The sequence below is a fragment of the Eriocheir sinensis genome, chromosome 9 (assembly GCF_024679095.1).
Source record: "Eriocheir sinensis breed Jianghai 21 chromosome 9, ASM2467909v1, whole genome shotgun sequence".
Classification (NCBI taxonomy): domain Eukaryota; kingdom Metazoa; phylum Arthropoda; class Malacostraca; order Decapoda; family Varunidae; genus Eriocheir; species Eriocheir sinensis.
Genome location: NC_066517.1, coordinates 12,014,177 through 12,028,901, shown reverse-complemented (window position 1 = coordinate 12,028,901; position 14,725 = coordinate 12,014,177). Strand labels below are relative to the sequence as shown.

Below are 14,725 nucleotides of genomic sequence, written 5' to 3'. Positions count from 1 at the left end.
GAAGGAAGGTGTGAGAGAGAGAGAGAGAGAAACACATGTTTAATACATTAGTACATGGCAATATTTTTTCCCTAAGCTAAGTCCGGTGGGGAGCTATTCGAAAGCCTCTGCCGAGGTTACATTTGTATTCTATACAATTAATTACAAGCGTTTACATTTACGCTTTTACGGTGGGTGTAGGTGTAGCCACCTGTGGGAAGCAACCTTCATCTGCTGAGTGGACAGTTGTGTCACGTCCACATCAGCAGTGAGGTTGTTCCACCATACCACCGCTGCGATGGAGCGGGACCTTAGCATTTCCAGGAGGGAGGCATTGGTCAGCACCATTCTCGTGCTGTTCTCAGGCCTCCTCCAGGTAGCCCTCAGGTCCGTCAGGTGGGGCACTTGGCCCACTTGTGCTTTGTGTTGCACCGTCATGGCAGCGACTCTGCGGCGGTGCTCCAGGCTGTCCAGCTGCTTCGTGGCTGCTTCTGCCCGTCGCTCGTGTGGTTGTTGTTGTTGTTGTTGTTGTTGTTGTTGTTGTTGTTGTTGTCTCTCCCACTGGCTCGGTCGGGGGTGCTGGATGCCGTTGATGAGGTGTTCTACCCTCCTCTGCACCTTGTCCAGCAGGTTGAGGTGGCAGCGGGCACTGGCCACCCAGATGAGCGGTGCATACTCCATCACTGGACGGACCTGTGCCTTATAAAGGGTGTTCAGGCCTTCAGCGCCAAGGAGATTCTTCATGCGGCGCAGGAGGTTCACCTTTTGGGAGGCTTTATGCGCCACCCTTTCAAGGTGACGGTCGAAATGCAGCTGAGAGTCCACCTCCACGCCTAGGATGTCAACGCTGGCCTGCAGAGGGATGGTGTCGTTCCCGAACCTCAGCCTGCCATGGAGTTGCCTCGCGTGCTCCCGAGATCGTGATATTACCATGGCCTGGGTTTTATCAGGGGCAAACCTGACTTCCCACCTCTTTCCCCAGGCCATTATGTCTACCAACTGTCTGTTGACGGACTCTATCAAGTGCTGGGCTTCCTCCCTCTTGTATGTTGTGGAGAGGGTGCAGTCGTCGGCGTAGGCGCTTGCTGCCGGGATGGTTTGTAGGAGGTCGTTTAAGTATATGTTCCACAGGATAGGTCCAAGGACGGACCCCTGTGGAACGGAGGCCTCCACCGGGAAACTGGTCGAGGTGCTTCTGTTGACTGCTACGCGGAGGCTCCTGCCTAACAGGTAGTTGGAGAGCAGGCGCAGCAGGTCCCCGTGATGCCTAGTTGCTGGAGCTTCGTTGTCAGACCGCGGTGCCACACGGAGTCGAAAACACCTGCTATGTCCGAGGCAATCACGAGAGAGGGGTGGCCGTCATCAAGGGCGTCATGCCAGGACTTTGAGAGGAAAAGGAGGAGGTCGGAGGTGGAGCGGCCCTTCCGAAAACTAAACTGCTTCGGTGACTGCAGGTGTTTCTCCTCGAGGGAGGATGTTAATTGCTCCCCGATGATCCTCCCAAATATCTTGCTGAAGATTGGGAGGAATGATATTGGCCTGTAATTGCCTGGCTCAGACCTAGATTTTTTTCTTGTGTACGGGTGTGACTCTGGCCTCCTTCCACTGTGCAGGCCACACCCCGGTATGCAGGCATCGCCGGAAGATCTAGGCGAGGGGGGTGGTGAGCTCATCGGAGCATCGCCGCAATAGGTGTGGACTCACGCTGTCAGGGCCTGGTGCCTTCCTGGTGTTGATGCCCCTCATAATGTCTCCTGACAGCGTCCTCAGAGACTAGCACACTCTCTAGTCTTGAGGCGATGAGTTGGGGGAGGATGGGGGGCTGCCTGTCTGGTTCCTGAGTTGTCATCTTTTGACTAAAATGACAGGCCAGCAGGTTAGCCTTTTCCCGGCTGGTGATGGCCAGGTCTCCGTCAGCTTTCCTCAGGGGCGGGATACGTTCCTGGGGGGCAAGGCCTTGCTGTTCCTTCACCAGCCCCCACCACTGTTTCGGGTCGGTTTGGTTAGAGGACAGCTTTCTCCTCTTGTCGGCATCCCACCTTGCTTTTGCCCACTTTTCTGTCCTCGTCATATTTTTGCAAGCTCTTCTGTGTTGGGCCTTATTTCCTTGTGTGGCGTGTCTTTTGTATCGAGTACAGGCCTTATGTTTCCTTTCGCCTGCAACTCGGTACCTGTACCCGAACCAGGGCTGATTAAGTAGGTGCGGTGTTGCTGCTGGACGGTGTTGAGGACAGTGGTGAGGGCGGAGACGTAATGCTGTGGGTCACCGTTAAGGACTGTGCCCCATGCAGTCGTTGCCAGGGCCTTCCTTGCGTGGTTCCATAGCCAAATGACTCGCTGGGGTTCCTCTTCACGCGCTGGGGCCAGGCTGATGGTGGTGAGTATGGCATTGTGGTCGGAACTGCCCACACGGTCTAGTGGGCAGCACAGCACGCAGTCACTCGGCAGGTCTGTAAGCACAGGGTCCAGGGAGCCTCCACGCTAATGTGTCGGGAACACAACATGGTTATGCAATCCATGCACCGCTTTGAGCTCGGTGAAGGCCCTCGCCACCAGGTGTTGATTTAGGTCGCCCACAACCATCGCTTACTGACAGCTGTGGGCAGCCATGTCATCCAGGTGCTCTGAGGTAGATGAGGGGGGCGCTGCCTTGCCACTGTGGCCGGTACATGGCGTAGAGTAGCAGAGCGCTCCTGTCCTCGAGAATGATGCGGAGGAACATCGTCTCCATATCAAGGGGAGTGTCTGTGGTGAGGACGTCCATCTGCAAGCCGTTTCGGTGGCAAACAGCAATGCCTCCTCCCTGTCCTGTGTGGCGGTCTCGTCTGGCCCAGTGCGAGTACCCGGGGATCTTATCACAGGTGGTGGCTCACGTGTCGTCCTGGAAGGTCTCCACTGTCACCACGATGTCGATGTGGTGCCTGAGGACGAAGGCGTGTGTCAGCTCCCCGATGTTGGTCCTAAAGCCTCGTACGTTGGCGGACAGAATCTTGAGACCGCTGGTGTCTGTATCGCCTTATCGGATCAGCGGAAGGGGTATGTGCGGGGGATGAGGCCAGGAAGGGTGGGATGGGGCGTGCACCGCACCGCACCGCACCGCACCGCGCTCTCTCTCTCTCTCTCTCTCTCTCTCTCTCTCTCTCTCTCTCTCTCTCTCTCTCTCTGTTTCAAAGGGAGGATTGCGCCATTATGCTCTTGAGAGGTCTTAGGGAGACGGATATTTATGCAGAACACATCCATTAAGGTGCGTGTGTGTGTGTGTGTGTGTGTGTGTGTGTGTGTGTGTGTGTTCGTTATAATCTCTCACTCAGCTATACACTCCACCACCACCACCACCACCACCAACAACAACAACAACAACAACCTTCCATAACACAGCTGTCTAGACTTCACTCCACCTCACTCCGCCCCTTGCCCCGCCCCGCCCCGCCCCGCCGTTCAGCCCCGCGTCTCATATCTCTCTCATATCTTCGGAATTTGCAGCGCGTGGTGAGTTTTGCGGGCGAGCATTCAACTTTTCCTCCCCCTGCAAAGTTTAATATTTCTCCCGCGGGCCCTGGATGCTTGGGAGACGCTAATATTTACTTTAATAGCGCCACGCATTGTCAATCGTTTTCAGTGAAGTAATAGATGATAATACTCTGCCTTCCTACTCTTTGGTATTTAGTTATTCTTAGTATTCATGTTTGTCGTATTTCTAGTCTTAGGAAACGCTAATATTTACTTTAATAGCGCCAGGCCCTGTTAATCGATTTTAGTGAAGTAATGAATCATACTCTCTGCCTTCCTACTCCTTGTCATTTAACTATCTCATGTTCCCTTATCCTAACCTAGCCTAACCTAGCTTGGGGGAAGGCTAACATCTACCTTAACAGAGCCAGGTCTTGTCAATCGTTTTTAGTGGAGTAATGGATCATACTCTCTGCCTTCCTACTCCTTGTCATTTAACTATCTCTTGTTCCCTTATCCGAACCTAACCTAACCTAACTTGGGGGAAGGCTAACATCTACTTTAACAGAGCCAGGTCTTGTCAATCGTTTTTAGTGGAGTAATGGATCATACTCTCTGCCTTCCTACTCCTTGTCATTTAACTATCTCTTGTTCCCTTATCCGAACCTAACCTAACCTAACTTGGGGGAAGGCTAACATCTACTTTACAAGAGCCAGGTCTTGTCAATCGATTTTAGTGGAGTAATGGATCATACTCCTTGTCATTTAACTATCTCTTGTTCCCTTATCCGAACCTAACCTAACCTAACTTGGGGGAAGGCTAACATCTACTTTAACAGAGCCAGGTCTTGTCAATCGTTTTTAGTGAAGTAATGGATCATACTCTCTGCCTTCCTAGTCCTTGTCATTTAGCTATCTCTTGTTCCCTTATCCTAACCTAACCTAACCTAACTTTGGGGAAGGCTAATATCTACTTTCATAGCGCCAGGTCTTGTCAATCGTTTTTAGTGAAGTAATGGATCATACTCTCTGCCTTCCTAGTCCTTGTCATTTAGCTATCTCATGTTCCCTTATCCTAACCTAACCTAATCTAACTTAACCTAATCTAACTTGGGGGAAGGCTAATATCTACTTTCATAGCGCCAGGCCCTGTCAATCGATTTTAGTGAAGTAATGGATCATAATCTCTGCCTTCCTAGTCCTTGCCATTTAGCTATCTCATGTTCCCTTATCCTAACTTACCCTAACCTAACCTATTTTGAGGAAGGCTAATATCTACTTTAACAGCGCCAGGTCTTGTCAATCGTTTTTAGTGAGGTTATGAATGATAACACTGAATTCCTACTTTCTGGCATTCCGTTATCTCATGTTTCCTGAGTATTCACGTTTATCAAATTCCTAGCCTTTGGGAATCGCTAATAGTTACTTTAATAGCGCCAGGCCTTGTCAATAGTCTTCAGTAATGTTGTGGACGGTACAGTTTGCCTTCGTACTCTCTGGCATTCCGTTATCTCTTGCTTGTTTAGGGTTCACGTTTATCATGTTCCTAGTGAGTCTTTAGTTTTCAGTGAGAGATCCAAAGCTGGTTCTCAATATAGCTAACTCTCTATGTATTTGTCTCTTAGCCTGAAATAAATCCACCAACACCAAACAGAAGTACAAATAACTACGTACATCGACCTAGAATCACATTTGAAAGTCCCCCCTTAAATCATGTTACCCGTTTTTATCTCCTCGCCGCCTGGTCAGCCCACAAGCAGTGTCTTGCTTATCGCCTCCTCTCACTCCCTCAAGCATACCTGCATCGTCTCATCTCCTAATTAATCAACACTTCCTCTCCTTTACGACCATCCATCTTGTGACCTTCCATCTTCATCCCCTTATTCCTTCCTTCTTTTCTTCTACTCTGATCTCCTTTCTCCATTCCTTCATTCCTTCTTTCCTCCCTCTCTTCCTTCCTTCCTTCCTTCCTTTCTTCATTCCCCCCTTCCTTTCCTAACTCCTTACTTCTTTCCTTCAGCTCTGCTCTCCTTCCTCCATTCCTTCCTTCTTTCCTTCTATAATCTTCCTCCCTTCTTTCGTTCCTTTATTTGTTCCTTCATTTCCTTATCTCTTCCTTTCTCTCCTCCAACTCTGCTCTCCTTTCTCCATTCCTTCCTTCCTACAATCTTCCTCTCTTCTTCCCTTCCTTCATTCCCCCTTTCATCCCTCCCTTCCCTTCTTCCTTCACACCTCATCGGCTCAGTAATTATATCGGGCAGGTAAGTATTTTTGGAAGCGATAATAACACTCGCAAATCTCTTTCCTTTCATCTCCAAATTCCTCCACTCTACCAGTGCTGAATGACTTTACACCTGCATCGTTCACACCTCAGCCGCCTCACTAATTACCCCCGACAGGTGAATGCCCATAATACTACAAAGATATTACAAGACCTATATTCTCCAGTCAGCAAATTACTCTATGCTTCATGTTAATATTTTTCCACATACACACATTTCACACTTTGCCAGTACTCTAAATACAATAAAATAAAAACACCTGTATGGTCTCAAATTGCCCCAACTTTACCTGTTCATAATGAGTTGCCGCCCACGCCTTCACACCTGGTCCACCTCAGCAATCAGCATCGCCTGTCAAAACCAATTATATCCGACAGGTAATCGGTGACCCAACACGCCAGGTATCACGTAACAAAGCTAATCAAATCCCGCCGGTAATTGCACACACTACTGAGGCGCAGGTGAGCTTCACATCCCGAGGCGACGGCCGACAGATCGCTCCTACCTCTCCTCCTTCATCTTAGTGCTACCTCCTTCCTTCCTCTTATTCCTCCCTTCCTTCAACCTTCCCCTTCTTACCTCCTTCATCTCTCCCTTTCTCTCCTTCCTTCATTTCTTCCTTCCTAAGACTCTTTTTCCTTCCCTTCATTCTTTCCTTCCTGCATACTATCCTCCACGCTTCCTTCAGTCCTTCCTTCAACTCTCTCCTCTTTCCTTCCTACCAATGTCTCTCTTCCTACGCCACTCCCTCTCCCTTTTAATACTTCCTTCCCTCTATCCTTTCTTCCTTCCTTCCCTCCCTCATTCATTCATTCATTCATTTCTTCATTTCCTCCTCTCCTTCCTTCCTTCCCTTCTTCCTTCTCTCTCTTCCTCCTTTCATACAAGTGCCTTATCCATAATATAGTTGCTCAAAGGACGGAAGAGAGAGGAGGAGAGAGGAGGAGAGAAAGGAGAGGAGGAAGTGGAGGGAGAGAGGAAGGAAGAGGAAGGAGAGAGGAAGAGAGAAGGAAGGGAGAGGAGAGAGAGAGAGAAGAGGAGAGGGAGAGACAGGGAGGAAGTGGGGAGGGAGGGAGGGGAGGAGGAGGAGGAGGAGGAGGAGGGAGACATGAGGACAGGTTAAGGGATATTGCTGACTATACTGAGCCTGAATGTCTGATGAACGGATGACAGACAACAGACAGACACAGACAGATAAAGACAGACAAGTAGACAGCTAAAGACACATACAGATATAAATTGACAAATAGATACACAGACACACACAGAAAGATAGATAAAGAGGTAGATAGATAGACAGATAGATATATAGACAGATAGTTGAAGACGCACATATAGATAAAATAGACAAACAAAAATTAATACACACACCGGTAGCCAAATAGATAAATAGATAGATAGACAGATGGATAGATAGATAGATAGATAGATAAAGGAATATGAGAATGTAGAAGATAATAATGCAAAGTAGGGAATTATGCAGCTCCTGAGAGAGAGAGAGAGAGAGAGAGAGAGAGAGGTCAGCGGGTCAATATATCGACATGGGGCAGGGCGCGGCGGGCCAGGCGGGCGGGGGCGGGGCTCGAACCTGGGGCCTTCCGACACGCGGGTCACGACTCTTGCAGTAAACACGATCTGTCTTACTCTCAGCTCCCCGCCCCTCCCCCCCTAGCCCCCCTCACCCTTCTCTCCCTTCCTCGACCTCTCTACTTCCCTCTCCCTCCCTTCCTCTCTCTTCCTCCCCCTTCCCCTCTCTTTCTACTTCCCTCTCCCTCCCTTCCTCTCTCTCCCTCCCCTTCCCCTCTCTTTCTACTTCCCTCTTCCTTCCTTCCTCTCTCTCCCTCCCCCTTCCCCTCTCTTTCTACTTCTCTCTCTCTCATTCCGCCCTTATCCTCACTTCTTCCCATTTCCCTTTCTCCCTTTCTCTTCTCCTCTCTCCCTATTTCTCTCTCGCTCAGATTTGCTCTTCCATTCCTATTCCTTCTTCCGTTTCTCCTTCTTCCTTTCTCTTACTCTTACTCTGCTGTCCTATGTCCCTCTTTCGCTTTCTTCTATTCCTACTTTCTCTCTTTTATCAATTATGTTGTTATCTGTTTCCTGTGTTTTGGATTATCTTTCCCTCATTCGCGGTTCTTCTTTTATCTCTCTCTCTCTCTCTCTCTCTCTCTCTCTCTCTCTCTCTCTCTCTCTCTCTCTCTCTCTCTCTCTCTCTCTCTCTCTCTCTCTCTCTCTCTCTCTCTCTCTCTCTCTCTCTCTCTCTCTCTCTCTCTCTCTCTCTCTCTCTCTCTCTCTCTCTCTCTCTCTCTTCTTCAACCACAAAAGAAAAGTAAAAGATAACTGAACCACCACTATCACCACCACCATCACCACTACCACCACCACCACAACCACAACCACCACCACCGCCGCCGCCGCCACCTCCACCTGTCCTAAGCAAGTATTAAATCGCCCCAGATAATCGCGCGGGACGGTGGCTGGGAGGGAGGCGTTCGTTCTCTTGCGCCTTCTCGGAATAAAGGTAATGGCGCAGATACCCTTTGTCGACGTTCGGGGAAATGTCCTTAGTTCGAAACCCCCCAGAAAAAAAATGTATTACCGCCCACCTTTGCGCCATAACTTATGACAGGTGTGAAGGGAGGGAGTTAGGGAGAGAAGGAAGGTAGAAGGGAGGATAGAGGGAAGGGGTGAGGGAGTGAGTGAGTAGGTATGTTGGTGTGGATGTAAGTATGGGTAAGGAAAGGGAGAGAGGTAGGGAGGGAGGAAGGGAAGGAAAAAGGGAGGTAGGGAGTAGATATGGGTCAGGGGAGAGGAGAGGGAAGGGGTGAGTGAGTGAGTGAGTAGGTATGTTAGCGTGGATGTATGGACAAGGGAAGGGAGAGAGGTAGGGAGGGAGGAAGGAAAGGAAGGAAAAAGGGAGGTAGGGAGTAGATATGGATGACGGAAGGGTGAGAAAGGGAGTGAGTAGGTATGTTAGTGTGGATGTATGGGTAAGGGAAGGGAGAGAGGTAGGGAGGGAGGAAGGGAAGGAAAAGGGGAGGTAGGGAGTCGATATGGGTGACGGAAGGGTGAAAGATGAGTGAGTAGGAATGTTGGTGTGGATGTAAGTATGGGTAAGGGAAGGGAGGAAGGGGAGGAAAATGGGAGATAGGGAGTAGATATTTGTGAGGGAAGGGTGAGAGGGAGGGAGGGAGGGAGTAGGCAAGTGTGTGTTTGGGGGGTATCTTTTGTTGTCTTGAAATGCCACTGTTCCCTCAAGGTTGGCCAGGTAAGACTATATCTCTCGTAAGACATTCTCGTAATTATAAAAGACGGCAGATAGAGGAGCCAATCTCGTCCCTCCGTCCTTGCGTCCGTCCGTCTCCTTCCGCTTAAACGAGCTCCGCCGCACCAAAAGTTAACGTTAGGTCAGGGGGGGGGGGGGGGGGTGAACGAGTTTACGAGAAAAGGTTGAAAATTATAAAGCTTTCCGAGTCGGGGCGGCCACGGGGCTTAAGGAGGAGGATTAATGACGACGAAAACACACACGGACGTGGATATACTGGGTGTGTTTGTCTGTTTCTCTCAGTGGCGCGGGAGCCTCCGAAGGGCGAGGGAGGGAGGTTGTGTCAGAGGGCGCGAGGGAGGAAGAAAGGCAGGGCAGAGAGAAGGGAGGGCTTTGTGCTGAGAAGAATGGCGCTGGAAGGGAGGAGGAAGGGAGAAAAAGAAAGATTACGGAGCGAGGGAAAGAAGAAAGGAAGGAGAGGGGATAGGAGCGGAGGGAGGGGAGACGAGCAGCGTTTTAAGCATGGCACAGAAAAATGTTTAAAAACTGTAAACTTGAGGGAACTATGAAGGTAATTTTTCGCTCCCTCGCCATGCATATTACTTTACTTTTAGCGAGGATATCAAAACATGGCGCATTTTCCTCCCTCCCTTCTCTCAATCCTTCTTTCAGTCAACTCTCCTCTCCTTCATTCGCTCTTCGCTGTCTTCCTTCCTTCCTTCCTTCCTTCAACTCTCCCTTTCTTCCTTCCTTCTCTCATTCCCTCCTTCAGTCATTCATTCGTTCACCTCTCCTCTCCTTCCTTCACTCTTCGCTGTCTTCCTTCCTTCCTTCCTTCAACTCTCCCTTTCTTCCTTCCTTCTCTCATTCCCTCCTTCATTCATTCATTCAGTCAACCCTCCTCTCCTTCCTTCACTCTTCGCTGTCTTCCTTCCTTCCTTCCTTCAACTCTCCCTTTCTTCCTCCTTTCTCTCATTCCCTCCTTCATTCATTCATTCAGTCAACTCTCCTCTCCTTCCTTCGCTTTTCGCTGTCTTCCTTCCTTCAACTCTCCCTTCATTCCTCTTTTCTCTCATTCCCTCCTTCATTCATTCATTCAGTCAACTCTCCTCTCCTTCCTTCGCTTTTCGCTGTCTTCCTTCCTTCAACTCTCCCTTCATTCCTCCTTCCCCTTAGTCTTTCCTTCCTTCAACCCTCCCCCCCCCTTCCCCGCCCTCCTGTCAGCCAAGGTCGTTTGCTAAGGTAAGTGAGGGATGAGAACGTGATTTGACCCTCCCTTTCTCCCTCTCTCACTCTCTTTTAACCTACTGCTACCGGTCATAAGGAAAAGTAAAACGCTGCAACACCTCTTCGTTACTTCGCTATGTGTTTCCGTGGAGGTTTGAAGCCCTTAATAACCTACGAATTACATCACGTCCTTTTCGCCTCTCTCTCTCTCTCTCTCTCTCTCTCTCTCTCTCTCTCTCTCTCTCTCTCTCTCTCTCTCTCTCTCTCTCTCTCTCTCTCTCTCTCTCTCTCTCTCTCTCTCTACGAACTTCAAATCTACCTTCCCCTGCTATTTCTTCCCTTCCCTCACACTCGTCTTTATCACGCACTTCAATCCTTTCCTTGTGCTCGTAATTTCATTCTTATAACCTACCCATTACATCGCGTCCCTTCCATCTCTCTCTCTGTTTACGACCTTAAACTCTACCTCCCACACCTTATCTTCACCTCCCCCACACGTGTCTTTACCACGCACCATCTCTCAGTCTTTTCTTATGCCTGTAACTCCATTCTTACAGTACCCTACTCATTACATCGTCCCCTTCGTCTCTATAGGTACCTACCCTTTACAACCTTGATATCTACTGTACCTTTATATTGTTATCTGTTTCCTGTGTTTTGGATTGTCTTTCCCTCATTCGGTTCTTCTTCTTTTCTCTCTCTCTTCTTTACTTTCCCCCTCGTCTTTCAATCCTTCCTTATGCTTCTAACTCCATTCTTTCCTTAATGTACATTACTATAAAGAACCTACCCATAATATCAATTCCCTCTCTCTCTTCTTTTACAACTTTTAACTCCACCTCTCTCTCTCTCTCCTTCCTTTATTTTCCCCATCATCGTTCAATCCCTTTTTATGCTTCTAACTCCATTCTTTCCTTAACAATGTACATTACTATAAAGAACCTACCCGTAACATCAATTCCCCCTCTCTCTCTTCTTTTACAACCTTTAACTCCACCTCTCTCTCTCTCTCCCCTTCCTCTACTTTCCCCGTCGTCGTTCAATCCATTCTTATGCTTCTAACTCCATTTTCACCGTCGCCACGTACTCTGCTAAACCCTTCCGTGCGCAGTACCGAATAGCCTTCCCTCTTTGCGTGTAGCTCCACATCTTGCCGCCAACACACCGCCCACGTAACCGGTGCTTAGAGGACGCCCGAATATGTGACTCCCGCCGGCCTGGTACTGTGATTACGCGGAGCAAGGAACACTAGAGGAGACTAATGCAGAGAAGGGAAATGAAGGAGGATGAGGATGACTAGGAGAAGGAGGAGGAGGAGGAGGAAAATGAATAGGAAGAGTGAGTATGATTAGAAGGAAACAGAGTAAACAGAAGAAAAGTAAGTAAGGACAAAAAGGCAGATTAAGGAAGAGGAGAAGGGAATAGAAGAAAAGGAATTAAGGAAAGAAAGGTGAATATTCAGTACGAAGAAAAGGAAACGAAGAGAAAAAATGAAAATAGGGAAAGGAAAAAAATAACCATGGAGAAGGAAAAGTAAGACAAAAAATGGAAGGAAAGACTGAGCAGGAAACGAAGGAAAAGAAGAAAAGAAGTAAAATATATATGGAAAGGAAGGACAGAAGCTGAAATCACAGTGCACAGTTTAGGGACACAAAAAGACGACAAACAAAAGGAAGACAAACAGCTGAGAACATCGTAATCATTCCCAACCCATGATAGCTTTTCTTCCTCCCTTTCTTCTTTCCTTCTGAATGAATACACAGTGGAAAAGTTAAGGACAGACAAAAGTACGATAAAGAGAATGGGAGACAAGTAACACAGAACATTACCTTACACTAAATCTTCAGGTATCTATTCTCTCTCTTCACTTCGCGTATTAGCCTTCCTTCTTCCCTTCCTCCTTTCTTTCCTTCTGCCTGAAATCACAGAAAGTTACGGATAGATGAAACAAAACGGGACAAGCGACGCAAAACATTATCTAAATCTTCATGTATCCATTCTCCCTTCTCTCTACACGTGCTCTCTCCCTCCCTTCTTTCCTTCCTTCTGACATAAATTCAAAGGTAGATAAAAAGACGATAGACAAAATGAGAGACAAGTTACACAGAGCATTACCTTATACACCCTAAATTTCCACATACCCGTTCTCTCCCTTCTCTCTACACGTGCAAGCTTCCTCCCTTCTTTCCTTCCTTCTGACATGAATTCAAAGGTAGAGAAAAAGACGATAGACAAAATGAGAGACAAGTTATACACCCTAAATTTCCACATACCCGTTCTCTCCCTTCTCTCTACACGTGCTAGCTTCCTCCCTTCTTTCCTTCCTTCTGACATAAATTCAAAGGTAGATAAAAAGACGATAGACAAAATGAGAGACAAGTTACACAGAACATTACCTTATACACCCTAAATCTCCACATTCCCATTCTCTCTCTTCTCTCTACACGTGTAACCTTTCCACCCTTCCTCCCTTCCTTCCTTCTAAATGTTGGGACAGATAAAAAGGGCAATAAATAGAATGAAACAAGCGATACAGAACATTACCTTACACCCTAAATCTCCACATTCCCATTCTCTCTCTTCTCTCGACACGTGTAACCTTTCCACCCTTTACATTGGAGAAAAGACGCCTACGAGGGGACATGATTCAAGTCTTCAAGTATCTAAAAAAGTTCAATAACGTCGATTACTCCAAATTCTTTGAACTGCAAACCAACTCAAGAACTAGAAATAACGGTTTACCCATTCAGTCGAGTCGATGTAACACAGACATTGGAAGGAGTTTCTTTTCAAACCGAGTCATCCGCCACTGGAACAATCTTCCCTCAGAAGTAGTAAATGCGAATACCATCAACTCCTTCAAATATAGAATCGACCGTCATTTCGCTGCGTCAGGAGTAAACTGAATAACGAGGGGCTTCCATCTGCTCCTCAATATCGAGGTGCTTTCATCTGCTCACCAAGCCCCAAGTGGCGGTCGAGCAGATTAAATCACCCAAGCGGGCGACCTCGTAATGAGCCAATAGGCTTTCTGTTGCCTGCATTTCCATGTTTCCATGTTTCCATGTTTCCCTTCCTTCCTTCCTTCGCCGCAATATCGCCCCTGTTTGTCACGCTCCCCACACCTTCGCCAGCACGGCCCCGGGTCACGCATGCAAGGGGAAAGCAATCCAACACCACAAAACCTTGAATAGTGGCCCAAAGAGGAGACGCATTACGGTAAATTCTCGCATATGTTAGGTCTTCTTGGTTTGCTCTCTCTCTCTCTCTCTCTCTCTCTCTCTCTCTCTCTCTCTCTCTCTCTCTCTCTCTCTCTCTCTCTCTCTCTCTCTCTCTCTCTCTCTCTCTTTGGGGGGTTGTAGTTGTTTTTCTGCTTAATTTTCTGTTTTTTTTCTTTTCTACCTGTCTTGATTCTTCTTTTTTCTTCTTTGTCTTCCTCTTTTTCTTGTTCTTGTTCTTTTTAGCCTTTTTCTTCCTGTTCTTTCCTTCTGGTTACTTTCTCTTTCTTTTTCCCTTCTTGTTGTTATTCTTGTTCTTGTTCTTATTTTTCTTCTTCTTCTTTCTTTCTTCCATTCTGTCTCATCATTTTCTTTCTTCCTTCTTTCTCTCCCCTTCTCCTTTTCTTCTTAATCATCATCCTAATTATTCTCACCCTCTTGTTTTTCTCCTCCTCCACCTCCTCCTATTCCTCCTCCCCCTTCTCTTAACTCCCCAGTACCACAAGTCACTGAACAGATAAATAAAACAACACACGAATTACAGCCGCCAGGATCCGCGACCCATAAAAAACGGGAACTTTAAAGGCCGTGACAGAAGGGGGAGACTTCAATAACTTTGCCACACTGAGCCTCAAATAACTACGTCTCGTTCTGGGCGGGAAAAATACGACAAAAGTTCATGCCTGAGAAGTTTGGCTGCGGCGGGACGACACGGAAAGGGACGACGGCGAGCTGGCGAAAGGAGGAAGGAGGCAGCGACGACAAGGACACAAGAGGAAAAGGAGGAAGAGGAAGAGGAGTAGAAAAAGGAATTCTGCATTATTTCAATTTTATGTTTTTTGGGGGGTTGTGTTTCTTATATATCCTCCTCTTCCTTCCTCTGTTCCTCTTTCTCTTCCTCTTTCTCTCTCTCTTTAGGCAACGACGAAGACATATGAGGAAGGAAGGAAAAGAAAGAACAGGAAGAGAAAGATTAAATATGTATCATTTCAATTTTGTTTTGCATTCCTTATCTGTGTTTCTTATATCTCTTCCTTTTCCTTCCTCTGTTCCTCTTTCTCTTCCTCTTTCTCTCTCACTTTAGGCAACGATAAAGACATATGAGGAAAAGGAGGAAGAGGAAGAGGAGGAGAAAGAGGAATTATGCATTATTTCAGTTTTATGTTTTTTGGGGTTTGTGTTTCTTATATATCTTCCTCTTCCTTCCTCTGTTCCTCTTTCTCTTCCTCTTTCTCTCTCACTTTAGACAACGATAAAGACATATGAGGAAGAGGAAGAGGAAGAAGAGGAAGAGGAAGAGGAATTAT

At 47.5% G+C, this 14,725-nt stretch overlaps 1 protein-coding gene across 1 annotated transcript in view; it reads right to left on the bottom strand.

Annotated features, from left to right (window-relative positions):
* The window catches only part of LOC126995930 (uncharacterized), a 272,074-nt gene that overhangs the window by 87,859 nt on the left and 169,490 nt on the right, over positions 1-14,725 (bottom strand). The window contains exon 3 of the mRNA XM_050855828.1: positions 12,030-12,116. The gene's annotated coding sequence lies outside the window, so the exon portion shown is untranslated. The remainder of the gene's footprint in view (positions 1-12,029; positions 12,117-14,725) is intronic.